Source organism: Myxocyprinus asiaticus, chromosome 49, assembly GCF_019703515.2.
Source record: "Myxocyprinus asiaticus isolate MX2 ecotype Aquarium Trade chromosome 49, UBuf_Myxa_2, whole genome shotgun sequence".
Classification (NCBI taxonomy): Eukaryota; Metazoa; Chordata; class Actinopteri; order Cypriniformes; family Catostomidae; genus Myxocyprinus; species Myxocyprinus asiaticus.
In genome coordinates this window covers 1,248,341-1,267,114 of record NC_059392.1, presented here as the reverse complement: position 1 = coordinate 1,267,114, position 18,774 = coordinate 1,248,341, and the positions used below count along the sequence as shown (strand labels likewise).

The window sequence follows — 18,774 nt, the reverse complement described above, 5'->3', positions numbered from 1 at the left end:
TATGATTTTTGTCATAATAGTGCAGTCGTATAGTTTACTGCTGCATTCAAAACCTGAAAATATGATCCATATTCAGTATTAACAGAATATGTGACATAATAACAATGATAAAAGTGCATCTATGACACAACATTCCTACATAAAAAATGATCTGTGATATATGACTTTCAGTAGTCTATCTTCTTATAAAAGCGCGATTGAATCCCGATTATGTTAAATAAATGAATTTACAAACCTGTTCTGAAAGTCAGATGATCTATGAAGAACGTCACAGTCCAGGATCGGGTCAAATGTTGAAGATGAAATCCAGATAAATCAGTAATCCATGTAAGAAGAACGGAGTCCTGTTGACAAAAGAGAAAACATCATCCACTCTGAGAGATTTCAGACAACCCCTCCTTTTCTTTTCTTTTTCTTCCCGCCAAATCCGAGAGGAGAGAACGAGCCTCTTAAAGCGACAGTACACTGTGTTGATCAAACCATCCTTAACTTTAAATCTCATGCAACTTTTTCTGTGTAAAAATACGTCCTTTTATCCCATCTTAATATGCGGATACAAATAGCTGCTGTGATAAAGTTATTCCCACACTCAAAGCACACATGAGCCTTCTCATGCTGTTTGGAAAAAACACTGTATTATAATTACTTTATAAATAAATAGTAAACTTTTAGGGCTGATTAAACCGTTATAACTATATTTTCTGTAGTTTTTTTTAAGGGAATAAATAGAAGAATACAAATGTGCAGACAAATCAAATGTACAAATAAATACTGTGAGGAGATTTATACCTCCTAGATATCAAAATTGGTGACGCTGTATTTTACCTCAGTCTATTCGCACAAATGAAATGTGTTTCTGTGGCAATTTACAGATGATCTTAATACATTACCATGATGAATTAGGTGAAAACAGTGAACTATTGGCATGAAATAAAGAGGGTTTTCAGCCTGATGGGCCTTTTATTTCTGTTGGGCTATTGACACTAATGAAACACGACTTTCAGTATAATTAGAAGAGACCTGACTTTATTCTGTGGAAATTATATGAACCTAAATGTTTATTTTGTATGCAAATTAACCAAATTATTTTCTGAAATAAGTCATATCAACTAAATTTTTAGAAACAAATAGGCGGTATACAGTCAGCAGGACGCTTGTATTCATTCATTGTCGTGAATGATAAATTAAAAAGTGCGTGAACAGCGACACCTGCTGGTGATGAACAGACAGTGACTGAAACATCATCAAGACTTTTATTTATCCCACATGAAACAAATCTAACAGGCCTTTATATCAAACGATGTTCCCCATACTGTTAATAACTAAACTACAAAACATTTAAATCATGAATATTTACCTCTTAAAATAAAGTGACAGCATGTACTCGTCTGAACTATTTTGTGACGGCAGCGTTTTCTTTACTAACATTTGGAATTTTATTTCTTCTCATATTGTCTTTAACCCCACACATGCAAATGCAACATCCAAAAGTACTAAAACTGTTTTTAATATGGAGCATTTTAATTAGTGTACCTTTGAGTCTACACATTATAGACATAATACAAACATTTCTCATAATTTCTCATAATTTCATGTAGAATCAACAGCACACTCTATACAACACATTAAAGGAATAATTTACACCCCATACACTCCAACTGCTCCAACTTCCATCTATATACATACATCCTTAAACTTAACTTTCAAACTTTAAGCTTTTAAAAATATTGGCCAGGCTTTCTGAAGCCAGCATAATGTTTGTCTTGACAAACTTTTTTATCTAGTTTTTATTTATTTTTATTTTATTTATTTTTTTACTTTTTTCTATTTTTAATATTATTTTATTGTCCTCTATAACAGATTTTGTAACAATTTAGTAACTGTAGATTTTATCACAACAGATGCAGGTCCGAGACCGTGCATAGAACTATTGATATCACTACTATAATATTTACAACATTAGCTTTCTGCTTGTTTTAGAAAATTCGGTCACAAACTCATCCATGTCCAGTTCATGTGTTATTGATTTTTCATGAGCTAAAAGTACAAGATTTTTTTTCCTCTCGTGAAGCATTGGGAAGCGAAACGGTGTAAAAATTCTTGCCAGTGTGGAGAATGAGCTCTCACATGAAGCAGTAGAAACGCCCATGACCAGGGCAGACCAAGACTTTCACCCACTGTTGCACTTGTGCATATGGTTGTGTGACAATAAAAGTGATTTTATTGATTTAGTGATTTTGATTTGATTTGATTGAGACACATACAGTTTATGAAGACCTGGAAATGCATCTTTGTATTCCTGCAACAGTTTGCAAACAGCCGAACAGTCAGCATTAGTTGGAAGCTTTTTGGTCAGCATTGGTCTGGCAACAAGAATTTCACTACGCAGCTCATTTTTTGCAACCCCTGCAAGACTACAGAAAGGCTCAAGCAGCTGAATTTGTTGGATTTTGGCATCAAACATGAGAGGGCTTGCATCAGCTCTAAATTCTTTGTGGAAAACCTGTTTTCCATCTCTGATACAGCTGTATCAACAATGTTTAACATCTGTTGCCTTAGAGCTTCAGTGGAACATTCAGAGCCTGACTGTCCCTCTTGCCCTATAGGTGATAAAATGACAGAGTCAGCATAGAGGGGATTAATAGTCCTTAGACGTTTTGGTGAGGGCTCATCAGTAGACATGCCAGTGCAGTACTGCTGCAATTCTCAGATTTCTCAGTGCACTAAGAGATACCTGCAGTACTTCAGCTGTACTGCACAAATCAACATGGTGAGACCGTAGGATGGCATGGGCCGGTTTGAAAAATGGCAAGATGATGAATCAGAAATTTGCCAACTTCAAAAAAATGGCGTCACTTCAGCTGAGAGAGAAGCCCAGAAGCTTCTTTTGCAAGGTCAACCGAGGCATTGTCATCATCGGAAACCTTGGAAAGAACGTCAGGAATGACTTCCTCGTTCTCCACAACATGTTTGGTAACTTCAAAATGACTTGTCCAGCGGATTTCTAACAACCTCTTGAGATATGGGCAACTGTCCCTCTGACAGACAAAATGATGCCTGAAAAAAATAAAAGAGTACAGGGAGCCTGACAAGTCAAAGAATCTTTTGACACAAGGTTCACTTTGAATTGCATGTATGATGGAGAGGTGAAGCTGGTGGTTATAGCAGTGGATGTAGGGGATATGCCTGCCCAACCTTTTTTGCAATAAAGCCTGAACACCGCCTCGCACCCCACTCATCACTGATGCTCCATCATAACTCTGGCTCAGTTGTCAGAACTGAATCCTGTATGAGACAAGTGTCTTAATATTTCGGTGGTGATGTAATCTGCATCAAGCTGCTATAGTACTAACAAGCCAATGAGATGTTCCTCTGGCACACCATTGCACACAAAGCGGATTACAACAGACAAATTTTCAATGTTGCACCGATCCCTTGTGCCATCAATTTTTAAACAGAATGCAGCTGAATCAGCAGTGTCATATTTCCGCCAAAATTTAAATCACTTAATTCTGGATGGTTTTGGAAGTGTACTTTGCATTTTCTGGGATATTTGATGTAATGTCAGCAAGGCATTTATCTTTCTCCGACGTGTATTTAAACAGCTTGGCAAAAACCCCCGCAGCTATGCAATCCTCCTCATTGTCAAATGTTTCCTGACCTCCACGTAGTGGAAGCTCATTGACTGCTAAAAATTTCACAACACCTGCCACGCTTTAAATGTAATATCAATTCTTTTCTATATGTTGGGGGTCGAGTAAACATGCTATGGTCACCCCTGACACCTGCCGGCGGCGAAATTCTGCCCACGCGGTTGAGGCTTGTAAATGAGCCTGGCTACAAGCATGTTTTTGAAGACCGCGGTCGCATTCTAATGCTGCTTTCCAGTTTCTAAAACCCGTCGAAACTAAAGTATCCTTCTCAGAGAAAGCAACACCAAATACTCGACATCAAAACCGTGCATCGCGCTCTAGAGAATATTCAAGCCACGGTCGTGAGTGATACCAAGCGGCCAAAAAACATCTCTCCCTCCTTCTGAGAAGAGTTCAGGGGTATGATTTCATAGCCGGCTGATGAGGATTTGCCTTCTTTAAATCATTTGGGAGAGAATTGCTGCATTTTTGTGTAGGTGTAATTGTGTTTTTGACACCATCCGAAGACGCCGTTGAACTTGACCCAACTATTTCTCTGACCTCGTTGCCACAAATGGAAGAGGTGGTAGCTGCATCCTGGTGAGCAAAAGTGCTTTTCTTTTATCCTTTCAGAATAAGAAATTTATGCATGTTGTGCTTTGTTTAATGTACAAGTGTTTAGTAATATGTTCACTGACTGTTAAAAGGACAGTATCGTTATTAATATTGCTTTGTCATTCAGCACGTTTGTAACGGCAAAGGTAGCGAGGTGAATGAGGCTAAGGCTATTGTTTTGACAGCCTACACTTAAAAAATAAATAAATCTGGAGCTGAATTGAACATCGCACCAATTTTGTGATTAGTTGTTATGGGAGGTGGGGCCAGGGTGGGCCAAGCTCCTGATTGGGTGGGCCAGGCCCACCCTGGCCCCCCTATGGAGTCAGGCCTGGCAAGAACAAAAACCTGATTTAAATCAACAAGTGTTCACCCTGAGAAATGTGGATGAAGCTTTTTCAAATTACTCTGTAGATGACTTGATTGGATGAAACTCTTCCCACATGGAGGGCAGTAGTACGGTTTCTCTCTAGTGTGGATCTTCTCATGTCTTTTCAGGTGAGATGAAAGAGTGAATCTCTTGTCACAGTGTGAACACTTGTAAGGTTTTTCTCCAGCGTGAATTCTCTGGTGCTCTTTCAAACTACCAGCTGTGGTAAAAGTCTTTTCACACTGAAAGCACACATGGTCTTTCACACCGGTGTGTGTATTCTGGTGCTGTTTCAAACCGTTCCGTGTTGCAAAACTATTTCCACAATCAGAACACACATATGGCTTCTCCTTTGTATGAACTTTCAGGTGTCTTTTCAGGGCTGATTCCACAATAACATTTTTACCACACTGATCACAGTTAAATGGTCTTTCTCCAGTGTGAGAGATTGTGATGACATTTTGACCACATGAAACTCTTTCCACACTGATTACATGTGTACGGCTTCTCTCCAGTGTGGATTCTCATGTGTCTATCGAGTACTACTTTTTGTGCAAAAACCAATTCCACACTGATCACGTGTACGGCTTTACTCCAGTATGAATTATTATGTGTGTGTTAAAGTTCTTTTTATATGCAAAACTCTTTCCACACTTATCACACGTGTAAGGCTTTACTCCAGTATGAATTATTTTGTGCTTCTTAAAGTAGTTTTTATATGCAAAACCCTTTCCACACTTATCACACGTGTAAGGCTTTACTCCAGTATGAATTATTTTGTGCATCTTAAAGTAGTTTTTATACGCAAAACCCGTTCCACACTTATCACACGTGTAAGGCTTTACTCCAGTACGAATTATTTTGTGCATCTTAAAGTAGTTTTTATGCGCAAAACCCGTTCCACACTTATCACACGTGTAAGGCTTTACTCCAGTACGAATTATTTTGTGCATCTTAAAGTAGTTTTTATGCGCAAAACCCGTTCCACACTTATCACACGTGTAAGGCTTTAATACAGTACGAATTATTTTGTGCATCTTAAAGTAGTTTTTATGCGCAAAACCCTTTCCACACTTATCACACGTGTAAGGCTTTACTCCAGTACGAATTATTTTGTGCATCTTAAAGTAGTTTTTATACGCAAAACCCTTTCCACACTTATCACACGTGTAAGGCTTTACTCCAGTAAGGATTATTATGTGCATCTTAAAGTAGTTTATATACGCAAAACAAGTTCCACACTTATCAAACGTGTAAGGCTTTACTCCAGTACGAATTATTTTGTGCATCTTAAAGTAGTTTTTATACGTAAAACCCGTTCCACACTTATCACACGTGTAAGGCTTTACTCCAGTACAAATTATTTTGTGCATCTTAAAGTAGTTTTTATACGCAAAACCCGTTCCACACTTATCACAAGTGTAAGGCTTTACTCCAGTACGAATTATTTTGTGCATCTTAAAGTAGTTTTTATGCGCAAAACCCGTTCCACACTTATCACACGTGTAAGGCTTTACTCCAGTACGAATTATTTTGTGCATCTTAAAGTAGTTTTTATGCGCAAAACCCGTTCCACACTTATCACACGTGTAAGGCTTTACTCCAGTACGAATTATTTTGTGCATCTTAAAGTAGTTTTTATACGCAAAACCCGTTCCACACTTATCACACGTGTAAGGCTTTACTCCAGTACGAATTATTTTGTGCATCTAAAAGTAGTTTTTATACGCAAAACCCGTTCCACACTTATCACACGTGTAAGGCTTTACTCCGGTACGAATTATTTTGTGCATCTTAAAGTAGTTTTTATGCGAAAAACCCGTTCCACACTTATCACACGTGTAAGGCTTTACTCCGGTACGAATTATTTTGTGCATTTTAAAGTAGTTTTTATACGCAAAACCCTTTCCACACTTATCAAACGTGTAAGGCTTTACTCCAGTACGAATTATTTTGTGCATCTTAAAGTAGTTTTTATAGGCAAAACCCGTTCCACACTTATCACACGTGTAAGGCTTTACTCCAGTATGAATTATTTTGTGCATCTTAAAGTAGTTTTTATGCGCAAAACCCGTTCCACACTTATCACACGTGTAAGGCTTTACTCCAGTACGAATTATTTTGTGCATCTTAAAGTAGTTTTTATGCGCAAAACCCGTTCCACACTTATCACACGTGTAAGGCTTTACTCCAGTACGAATTATTTTGTGCATCTTAAAGTAGTTTTTATACGCAAAACCCGTTCCACACTTATCACACGTGTAAGGCTTTACTCCAGTACGAATTATTTTGTGCATCTTAAAGTAGTTTTTATGCACAAAACCCGTTCCACACTTATCACACGTGTAAAGCTTTACTCCAGTACGAATTATTTTGTGCATCTTAAAGTAGTTTTTATGCGCAAAACCCGTTCCACACTTATCACACGTGTAAGGCTTTACTCCAGTACGAATTATTTTGTGCATCTTAAAGTAGTTTTTATACGCAAAACCCGTTCCACACTTATCACACGTGTAAGGCTTTACTCCAGTACGAATTATTTTGTGCATCTTAAAGTAGTTTTTATACGCAAAACCCTTTCCACATTTATCACACGTGTAAGGCTTTAATACAGTACGAATTATTTTGTGCATCTTAAAGTAGTTTTTAAGCGCAAAACCCTTTCCACACTTATCACACGTGTAAGGCTTTACTCCAGTACGAATTATTTTGTGCATCTTAAAGTAGTTTTTATACGCAAAACCCTTTCCACACTTATCACACGTGTAAGGCTTTACTCCAGTACGAATTATTTTGTGCATCTTAAAGTAGTTTTTATACGCAAAACCCTTTCCACACTTATCACACGTGTAAGGCTTTAATACAGTACGAATTATTTTGTGCATCTTAAAGTAGTTTTTATACGCAAAACCCTTTCCACACTTATCACACGTTTAAGGCTTTACTCCAGTACGAATTATTTTGTGCATCTTAAAGTAGTTTTTATACGCAAAACCCTTTCCACACTTATCACACGTGTAAGGCTTTACTCCAGTACGAATTATTTTGTGCATCTTAAAGTAGTTTTTATACGCAAAACCCTTTCCACACTTATCACACGTTTAAGGCTTTACTCCAGTACGAATTATTTTGTGCATATTAAAGTAGTTTTTATACGCAAAACCCTTCCACACTTATCACACGTTTAAGGCTTTACTCCAGTACGAATTATTTTGTGCATCTTAAAGTAGTTTTCATGCGCAAAACCCGTTCCACACTTATCACACGTGTAAGGCTTTATTCCAGTACGAATTATTTTGTGCATCTTAAAGTAGTTTTTATACGCAAAACCCGTTCCACACTTATCACACGTGTAAGGCTTTACTCCAGTACGAATTATTTTGTGCATCTTAAAGTAGTTTTTATACGCAAAACCCTTTCCACACTTATCACACGTGTAAGGCTTTACTACAGTACGAATTATTTTGTGCATCTTAAAGTAGTTTTTATGCGCAAAACCCTTTCCACACTTATCACACGTATAAGGCTTTACTCCAGTACGAATTATTTTGTGCATGTTAAAGTAGTTTTTATACGCAAAACCCTTTCCACACTTATCACACGTGTAAGGCTTTACTCCAGTACGAATTATTTTGTGCATCTTAAAGTAGTTTATATACGCAAAACACGTTCCACACTTATAAAACGTGTAAGGCTTTACTCCAGTACGAATTATTTTGTGCATCTTAAAGTAGTTTTTATACGCAAAACACGTTCCACACTTATCACAAGTGTAAGGCTTTACTCCAGTACGAATTATTTTGTGCATCTTAAAGTAGTTTTTAGGCACAAAACCCTTTCCACACTTATCACACGTGTTAGGCTTTACTCCAGTACGAATTATTTTGTGCATCTTAAAGTAGTTTTTAGGCGCAAAACCCTTTCCACACTTATCACACGTGTAAGGCTTTACTCCAGTACGAATTATTTTGTGCATCTTAAAGTAGTTTTTATGCGCAAAACCCTTTCCACACTTATCACACGTGTAAGGCTTTACTCCGGTACGAATTATTTTGTGCATCTTAAAGTAGTTTTTTTTACGCAAAACCCATTCCACACTTATCACACGTGTAAGGCTTTACTCCAGTACGAATTATTTTGTGCATCTTAAAGTAGTTTCTATGCGCAAAACCCGTTCCACACTTATCACACGTGTAAGGCTTTACTCCAGTACGAATTATTTTGTGCATCTTAAAGTAGTTTTTATACGCAAAACCCGTTCCACACTTATCACACGTGTAAGGCTTTACTCCAGTAAGGATTATTATGTGCATCTTAAAGTAGTTTATATACGCAAAACCCGTTCCACACTTATAAAACGTGTAAGGCTTTACTCCAGTACGAATTATTTTGTGCATCTTAAAGTAGTTTTTATACGCAAAACCCGTTCCACACTTATCACAAGTGTAAGGCTTTACTCCAGTACGAATTATTTTGTGCATCTTAAAGTAGTTTTTAGGCGCAAAACCCTTTCCACACTTATCACACGTGTTAGGCTTTACTCCAGTACTAATTATTTTGTGCATCTTAAAGTAATTTTTATGCGCAAAACCCTTTCCACACTTATCACACGTGTAAGGCTTTACTCCAGTACGAATTATTTTGTGCATCTTAAAGTAGTTTTATACGCAAAACCCTTTCCACACTTATCACACGTGTAAGGCTTTACTCCAGTACGAATTATTTTGTGCATCTTAAAGTATTTTTTATACGCAAAACCCGTTCCACACATATCAGACGTGTAAGGCTTTACTCCAGTACGAATTATTTTGTGCATCTTAAAGTAGTTTTTATACGCAAAACCCTTTCCACACTTATCACACGTGTAAGGCTTTACTCCAGTACGAATTATTTTGTGCATCTTAAAGTAGTTTTTATACGCAAAACCTGTTCCACACTTATCACACGTGAAAGGCTTTACTCCGGTACGAATTATTTTGTGCATCTTAAAGTAGTTTTTTTTACGCAAAACCCATTCCACACTTATCACACGTGTAAGGCTTTACTCCGGTACGAATTATTTTGTGCATCTTAAAGTAGTTTTTATGCGAAAAACCCGTTCCACACTTATCACACGTGTAAGGCTTTACTCCAGTAAGGATTATTATGTGCATATTAAAGTAGTTTATATACGCAAAACACGTTCCACACTTATCACAAGTGTAAGGCTTTACTCCAGTACGAATTATTTTGTGCATCTTAAAGTAGTTTTTATGCGCAAAACCCGTTCCACACTTATCACACGTGTAAGGCTTTATTCCAGTACTAATTATTTTGTGCATCTTAAAGTAGTTTTTATACGCAAAACCCGTTCCACACTTATCACACGTGTAAGGCTTTACTCCAGTACGAATTATTTTGTGCATCTTAAAGTAGTTTTTAGGCGCAAAACCCTTTCCACACTTATCACACGTGTTAGGCTTTACTCCAGTACTAATTATTTTGTGCATCTTAAAGTAGTTTTTCTGCGCAAAACCCTTTCCACACTTATCACACGTGTAAGGCTTTACTCCAGTACGAATTATTTTGTGCATCTTAAAGTAGTTTTATACGCAAAACCCTTTCCACACTTATCACACGTGTAAGGCTTTACTCCAGTACGAATTATTTTGTGCATCTTAAAGTAGTTTTTATACGCAAAACCCTTTCCACAATTATCACACGTGTAAGGCTTTACTCCAGTAAGGATTATTATGTGCATCTTAAAGTAGTTTATATACGCAAAACACGTTCCACACTTATCAAACGTGTAAGGCTTTACTCCAGTACGAATTATTTTGTGCATCTTAAAGTAGTTTTTATACGCAAAACCCGTTCCACACTTATCACAAGTGTAAGGCTTTACTCCAGTACGAATTATTTTGTGCATCTTAAAGTAGTTTTTATGCGCAAAACCCTTTCCACACTTATCACACGTGTAAGGCTTTACTCCAGTACGAATTATTTTGTGCATCTTAAAGTAGTTTTTATGCGCAAAACCCTTTCCACACTTATCACACGTGAAAGGCTTTACTCCAGTACGAATTATTTTGTGCATCTTAAAGTAGTTTTTATACGCAAAACCCTTTCCACACTTATCACACGTGTAAGGCTTTACTCCAGTACGAATTATTTTGTGCATCTTAAAGTAGTTTTTATAGGCAAAACCCGTTCCACACTTATCACACGTGTAAGGCTTTACTCCAGTACGAATTATTTTGTGCATGTTAAAGTAGTTTTTATGCGCAAAACCCGTTCCACACTTATCACACGTGTAAGGCTTTACTCCAGTACGAATTATTTTGTGCGTCTTAAAGTAGTTTTTATACGCAAAACCCGTTCCACACATATCAGAGATGTAAGGCTTTACTCCAGTACGAATTATTTTGTGCATCTTAAAGTAGTTTTTATACGCAAAACCCTTTCCACACTTATCACACGTGTAAGGCTTTACTCCAGTACGAATTATTTTGTGCATCTTAAAGTAGTTTTTATACGCAAAACCTGTTCCACACTTATCACACGTGTAAGGCTTTACTCCGGTACGAATTATTTTGTGCATCTTAAAGTAGTTTTTTTTAACGCAAAACCCATTCCACACTTATCACACGTGCAAGGCTTTACTCCGGTACAAATTATTTTGTGCATCTTAAAGTAGTTTTTATGCGAAAAACCCGTTCCACACTTATCACACGTGTAAGGCTTTACTCCAGTAAGGATTATTATGTGCATATTAAAGTAGTTTATATACGCAAAACACGTTCAACACTTATCACAAGTGTAAGGCTTTACTCCAGTACGAATTATTTTGTGCATCTTAAAGTAGTTTTTATGCGCAAAACCCGTTCCACACTTATCACACGTGTAAGGCTTTATTCCAGTACGAATTATTTTGTGCATCTTAAAGTAGTTTTTATACGCAAAACCCGTTCCACACTTATCACACGTGTAAGGCTTTACTCCAGTATGAATTATTTTGTGCATCTTAAAGTAGTTTTTAGGCGCAAAACCCTTTCCACACTTATCACACGTGTTAGGCTTTAGTCCAGTACTAATTATTTTGTGCATCTTAAAGTAGTTTTTATGCGCAAAACCCTTTCCACACTTATCACACGTGTAAGGCTTTACTCCGGTACGAATTATTTTGTGCATCTTAAAGTAGTTTTTATAAGCAAAACCTGTTCCACACTTATCACACGTGTAAGGCTTTATTCCAGTACGAATTATTTTGTGCATCTTAAAGTAGTTTTTATATGCAAAACCCGTTCCACACTTATCACACGTGTAAGGATTTACTCCAGTACGAAATATTTTGTGCATCTTAAAGTAGTTTTTAAACGCAAAACACGTTCCACACTTATCACAAGTGTAAGGCTTTACTCCAGTACGAATTATTTTGTGCATATTAAAGTAGTTTTTATACGCAAAACCCTTCCACACTTATCACACGTTTAAGGCTTTACTCCAGTACAAATTATTTTGTGCATCTTAAAGTAGTTTTCATGCGCAAAACCCGTTCCACACTTATCACACGTGTAAGGCTTTATTCCAGTACGAATTATTTTGTGCATCTTAAAGTAGTTTTTATACGCAAAACCCGTTCCACACTTATCACACGTGTAAGGCTTTACTCCAGTACGAATTATTTTGTGCATCTTAAAGTAGTTTTTATACGCAAAACCCTTTCCACACTTATCACACGTGTAAGGCTTTACTACAGTACGAATTATTTTGTGCATCTTAAAGTAGTTTTTATGCGCAAAACCCTTTCCACACTTATCACACGTATAAGGCTTTACTCCAGTACGAATTATTTTGTGCATGTTAAAGTAGTTTTTATACGCAAAACCCTTTCCACACTTATCACACGTGTAAGGCTTTACTCCAGTACGAATTATTTTGTGCATCTTAAAGTAGTTTATATACGCAAAACACGTTCCACACTTATAAAACGTGTAAGGCTTTAATCCAGTACGAATTATTTTGTGCATCTTAAAGTAGTTTTTATACGCAAAACACGTTCCACACTTATCACAAGTGTAAGGCTTTACTCCAGTACGAATTATTTTGTGCATCTTAAAGTAGTTTTTAGGCGCAAAACCCTTTCCACACTTATCACACGTGTTAGGCTTTACTCCAGTACGAATTATTTTGTGCATCTTAAAGTAGTTTTTAGGCGCAAAACCCTTTCCACACTTATCACACGTGTAAGGCTTTACTCCAGTACGAATTATTTTGTGCATCTTAAAGTAGTTTTTATGCGCAAAACCCTTTCCACACTTATCACACGTGTAAGGCTTTACTCTGGTACGAATTATTTTGTGCATCTTAAAGTAGTTTTTTTTACACAAAACCCATTCCACACTTATCACACGTGTAAGGCTTTACTCCAGTACGAATTATTTTGTGCATCTTAAAGTAGTTTCTATGCGCAAAACCCGTTCCACACTTATCACACGTGTAAGGCTTTACTCCAGTACGAATTATTTTGTGCATCTTAAAGTAGTTTTTATACGCAAAACCCGTTCCACACTTATCACACGTGTAAGGCTTTACTCCAGTAAGGATTATTATGTGCATCTTAAAGTAGTTTATATACGCAAAACCCGTTCCACACTTATAAAACGTGTAAGGCTTTACTCCGGTACGAATTATTTTGTGCATCTTAAAGTAGTTTTTATGCGAAAAACCCGTTCCACACTTATCACACGTGTAAGGCTTTACTCCAGTAAGGATTATTATGTGCATATTAAAGTAGTTTATATACGCAAAACACGTTCCACACTTATCACAAGTGTAAGGCTTTACTCCAGTACGAATTATTTTGTGCATCTTAAAGTAGTTTTTATGCGCAAAACCCGTTCCACACTTATCACACGTGTAAGGCTTTATTCCAGTACGAATTATTTTGTGCATCTTAAAGTAGTTTTTATACGCAAAACCCGTTCCACACTTATCACACGTGTAAGGCTTTACTCCAGTACGAATTATTTTGTGCATCTTAAAGTAGTTTTTAGGCGCAAAACCCTTTCCACACTTATCACACGTGTTAGGCTTTACTCCAGTACTAATTATTTTGTGCATCTTAAAGTAGTTTTTATGCGCAAAACCCTTTCCACACTTATCACACGTGTAAGGCTTTACTCCAGTACGAATTATTTTGTGCATCTTAAAGTAGTTTTATACGCAAAACCCTTTCCACACTTACCACACGTGTAAGGCTTTACTCCAGTACGAATTATTTTGTGCATCTTAAAGTAGTTTTATACGCAAAACCCTTTCCACACTTATCACACGTGTAAGGCTTTACTCCAGTACGAATTATTTTGTGCATCTTAAAGTATTTTTTATACGCAAAACCCGTTCCACACATATCAGACGTGTAAGGCTTTACTCCAGTACGAATTATTTTGTGCATCTTAAAGTAGTTTTTATACGCAAAACCCATTCCACACTTATCACACGTGTAAGGCTTTACTCCGGTACGAATTATTTTGTGCATCTTAAAGTAGTTTTTATGCGAAAAACCCGTTCCACACTTATCACACGTGTAAGGCTTTACTCCAGTAAGGATTATTATGTGCATATTAAAGTAGTTTATATACGCAAAACACGTTCCACACTTATCACAAGTGTAAGGCTTTACTCCAGTACGAATTATTTTGTGCATCTTAAAGTAGTTTTTATGCGCAAAACCCGTTCCACACTTATCACACGTGTAAGGCTTTATTCCAGTACGAATTATTTTGTGCATCTTAAAGTAGTTTTTATACGCAAAACCCGTTCCACACTTATCACACGTGTAAGGCTTTACTCAAGTACGAATTATTTTGTGCATCTTAAAGTAGTTTTTAGGCGCAAAACCCTTTCCACACTTATCACACGTGTTAGGCTTTACTCCAGTACTAATTATTTTGTGCATCTTAAAGTAGTTTTTCTGCGCAAAACCCTTTCCACACTTATCACACGTGTAAGGCTTTACTCCAGTACAAATTATTTTGTGCATCTTAAAGTAGTTTTATACGCAAAACCCTTTCCACACTTATCACACGTGTAAGGCTTTACTCCAGTACGAATTATTTTGTGCATCTTAAAGTAGTTTTTATACGCAAAACCCTTTCCACAATTATCACACGTGTAAGGCTTTACTCCAGTAAGGATTATTATGTGCATCTTAAAGTAGTTTATATACGCAAAACACGTTCCACACTTATCAAACGTGTAAGGCTTTACTCCAGTACGAATTATTTTGTGCATCTTAAAGTAGTTTTTATACGCAAAACCCGTTCCACACTTATCACAAGTGTAAGGCTTTACTCCAGTACGAATTATTTTGTGCATCTTAAAGTAGTTTTTATGCGCAAAACCCTTTCCACACTTATCACACGTGTAAGGCTTTACTCCAGTACGAATTATTTTGTGCATCTTAAAGTAGTTTTTATGCGCAAAACCCTTTCCACACTTATCACACGTGAAAGGCTTTACTCCAGTACGAATTATTTTGTGCATCTTAAAGTAGTTTTTATACGCAAAACCCTTTCCACACTTATCACACGTGTAAGGCTTTACTCCAGTACGAATTATTTTGTGCATCTTAAAGTAGTTTTTATAGGCAAAACCCGTTCCACACTTATCACACGTGTAAGGCTTTACTCCAGTACGAATTATTTTGTGCATGTTAAAGTAGTTTTTATGCGCAAAACCCGTTCCACACTTATCACACGTGTAAGGCTTTACTCCAGTACGAATTATTTTGTGCATCTTAAAGTAGTTTTTATACGCAAAACCCGTTCCACACATATCAGACGTGTAAGGCTTTACTCCAGTACGAATTATTTTGTGCATCTTAAAGTAGTTTTTATACGCAAAACCCTTTCCACACTTATCACACGTGTAAGGCTTTACTCCAGTACGAATTATTTTGTGCATCTTAAAGTAGTTTTTATACGCAAAACCTGTTCCACACTTATCACACGTGTAAGGCTTTACTCCGGTACGAATTATTTTGTGCATCTTAAAGTAGTTTTTTTTACGCAAAACCCATTCCACACTTATCACACGTGCAAGGCTTTACTCCGGTACAAATTATTTTGTGCATCTTAAAGTAGTTTTTATGCGAAAAACCCGTTCCACACTTATCACACGTGTAAGGCTTTACTCCAGTAAGGATTATTATGTGCATATTAAAGTAGTTTATATACGCAAAACACGTTCAACACTTATCACAAGTGTAAGGCTTTACTCCAGTACGAATTATTTTGTGCATCTTAAAGTAGTTTTTATGCGCAAAACCCGTTCCACACTTATCACACGTGTAAGGCTTTATTCCAGTACGAATTATTTTGTGCATCTTAAAGTAGTTTTTATACGCAAAACCCGTTCCACACTTATCACACGTGTAAGGCTTTACTCCAGTATTAATTATTTTGTGCATCTTAAAGTAGTTTTTAGGCGCAAAACCCTTTCCACACTTATCACACGTGTTAGGCTTTAGTCCAGTACTAATTATTTTGTGCATCTTAAAGTAGTTTTTATGCGCAAAACCCTTTCCACACTTATCACACGTGTAAGGCTTTACTCCGGTACGAATTATTTTGTGCATCTTAAAGTAGTTTTTATAAGCAAAACCTGTTCCACACTTATCACACGTGTAAGGTTTTATTCCAGTACGAATTATTTTGTGCATCTTAAAGTAGTTTTTATATGCAAAACCCGTTCCACACTTATTACACGTGTAAGGCTTTACTCCAGTACGAAATATTTTGTGCATCTTAAAGTAGTTTTTAAACGCAAAACACGTTCCACACTTATCACAAGTGTAAGGCTTTACTCCAGTACGAATTATTTTGTGCATCTTAAAGTAGTTTTTATACGCAAAACCCTTTCCATAATTATCACACGTGTAAGGCTTTACTCCAGAAAGGATTATTATGTGCATCTTAAAGTAGTTTATATACGCAAAACACGTTCCACACTTATCAAACATGTAAGGCTTTACTCCAGTACGAATTATTTTGTGCATCTTAAAGTAGTTTTTATACGCAAAACGCGTTCCACACTTATCACAAGTGTAAGGCTTTACTCCAGTACGAATTATTTTGTGCATCTTAAAGTAGTTTTTAGGCGCAAAACCCTTTCCACACTTATCACACGTGTTAGGCTTTACTCCAGTACGAATTATTTTGTGCATCTTAAAGTAGTTTTTATATGCAAAACCCGTTCCACACTTATCACAATTGTAAGGCTTTACTCCAGTACGAATTATTTTGTGCATCTTAAAGTAGTTTTTAGGCGCAAAACCCTTTCCACACTTATCACACGTGTTAGGCTTTACTCCAGTACGAATTATTTTGTGCATCTTAAAGTAGTTTTTATGCGCAAAACCCTTTCCACACTTATCACACGTGTAAGGCTTTACTCCAGTACGAATTATTTTGTGCATCTTAAAGTAGTTTTTATGCGCAAAACCCGTTCCACACTTATCACACGTGTAAGGCTTTACTCCAGTACGAATTATTTTATGCATCTTAAAGTAGTTTTTATACGCAAAACCCGTTCCACACTTATCACAATTGTAAGGCTTTACTCCAGAACGAATTATTTTGTGCATCTTAAAGTAGTTTTTATGCGCAAAACCCTTTCCACACTTATCACACGTGTAAGGCTTTACTCCAGTATGAATTATTTTGTGCATCTTAAAGTAGTTTTTATAGGTAAAACCCATTCCACACTTATCACACGTGTAAGGCTTTACTCCAGTACGAATTATTTTGTGCATCTTAAAGTAGTTTTTATGCGCAAAACCCGTTCCACACTTATCACACGTGTAAGGCTTTATTCCAGTACGAATTATTTTGTGCATCTTAAAGTAGTTTTTATACGCAAAACCCGTTCCACACTTATCACACGTGTAAGGCTTTACTCCAGTACGAATTATTTTGTGCACCTTAAAGTAGTTTTTATACGCAAAACCCGTTCCACACTTATCACAAGTGTAAGGCTTTACTACAGTACGAATTATTTTGTGCATCTTAAAGTAGTTTTTATGCGCAAAACCCTTTCCACACTTATCACACGTGTAAGGCTTTACTCCAGTACGAATTATTTTGTGCATCTTAAAGTAGTTTTTATACGCAAAACCCTTTCCACAATTATCACACGTGTAAGGCTTTACTCCAGTAAGGATTATTATGTGCATCTTAAAGTAGTTTATATATGCAAAACACGTTCCACACTTATCAAATGTGTAAGGCTTTACTCCAGTACAAATTATTTTGTGCATCTTAAAGTAGTTTCTATGCGCAAAACCCGTTCCACACTTATCACACGTGTAAGGCTTTACTCCAGTACGAATTATTTTGTGCATCTTAAAGCAGTTTTTATACGCAAAACCCGTTCAACACATATCAAACGTGTAAGGCTTTACTCCAGTACGAATTATTTTGTGCATCTTAAAGTAGTTTTTATACGCAAAACCCTTTCCACACTTATCACACGTGTAAGGCTTTACTCCAGTACGAATTATTTTGTGCATCTTAAAGTAGTTTTTATACGCAAAACCTGTTCCACACTTATCACACGTGTAAGGCTTTACTCCGGTACGAATTATTTTGTGCATCTTAAAGTAGTTTTTATACGCAAAACCCTTTCCACAATTATCACACGTGTAAGGCTTTACTCCAGTAAGGATTATTATGTGCATCTTAAAGTAGTTTATATACGCAAAACACGTTCCACACTTATCAAACGTGTAAGGCTTTACTCCAGTACGAATTATTTTGTGCATCTTAAAGTAGTTTTTAGGCGCAAAACCCTTTCCACACTTATCACAAGTGTAAGGCTTTACTCCAGTACGAATTATTTTGTGCATCTTAAAGTAGTTTTTATGCGCAAAACCCTTTCCACACTTATCACACGTGTAAGGCTTTACTCCAGTACGAATTATTTTGTGCATCTTAAAGTAGTTTTTATGCGCAAAACCCTTTCCACACTTATCACACGTGTAAGGCTTTACTCCAGTACGAATTATTTTGTGCATCTTAAAGTAGTTTTTATACGCAAAACCCTTTCCACACTTATCACACGTGTAAGGCTTTACTCCAGTACGAATTATTTTGTGCATCTTAAAGTAGTTTTTAT

General features: G+C 36.7%; 1 protein-coding gene and 1 pseudogene across 1 annotated transcript in view; both read right to left on the bottom strand.

The window, feature by feature from the left end:
* The window catches only part of LOC127438050 (zinc finger protein 234-like), a 173,643-nt pseudogene that overhangs the window by 35,080 nt on the left and 119,789 nt on the right, over positions 1 to 18,774 (bottom strand).
* Positions 1,137 to 18,774, bottom strand: part of LOC127438602 (gastrula zinc finger protein XlCGF26.1-like) — an 85,077-nt gene continuing 67,439 nt past the window's right edge. The window contains exon 4 of the mRNA XM_051694302.1: positions 1,137 to 1,357. The gene's annotated coding sequence lies outside the window, so the exon portion shown is untranslated. The remainder of the gene's footprint in view (positions 1,358 to 18,774) is intronic.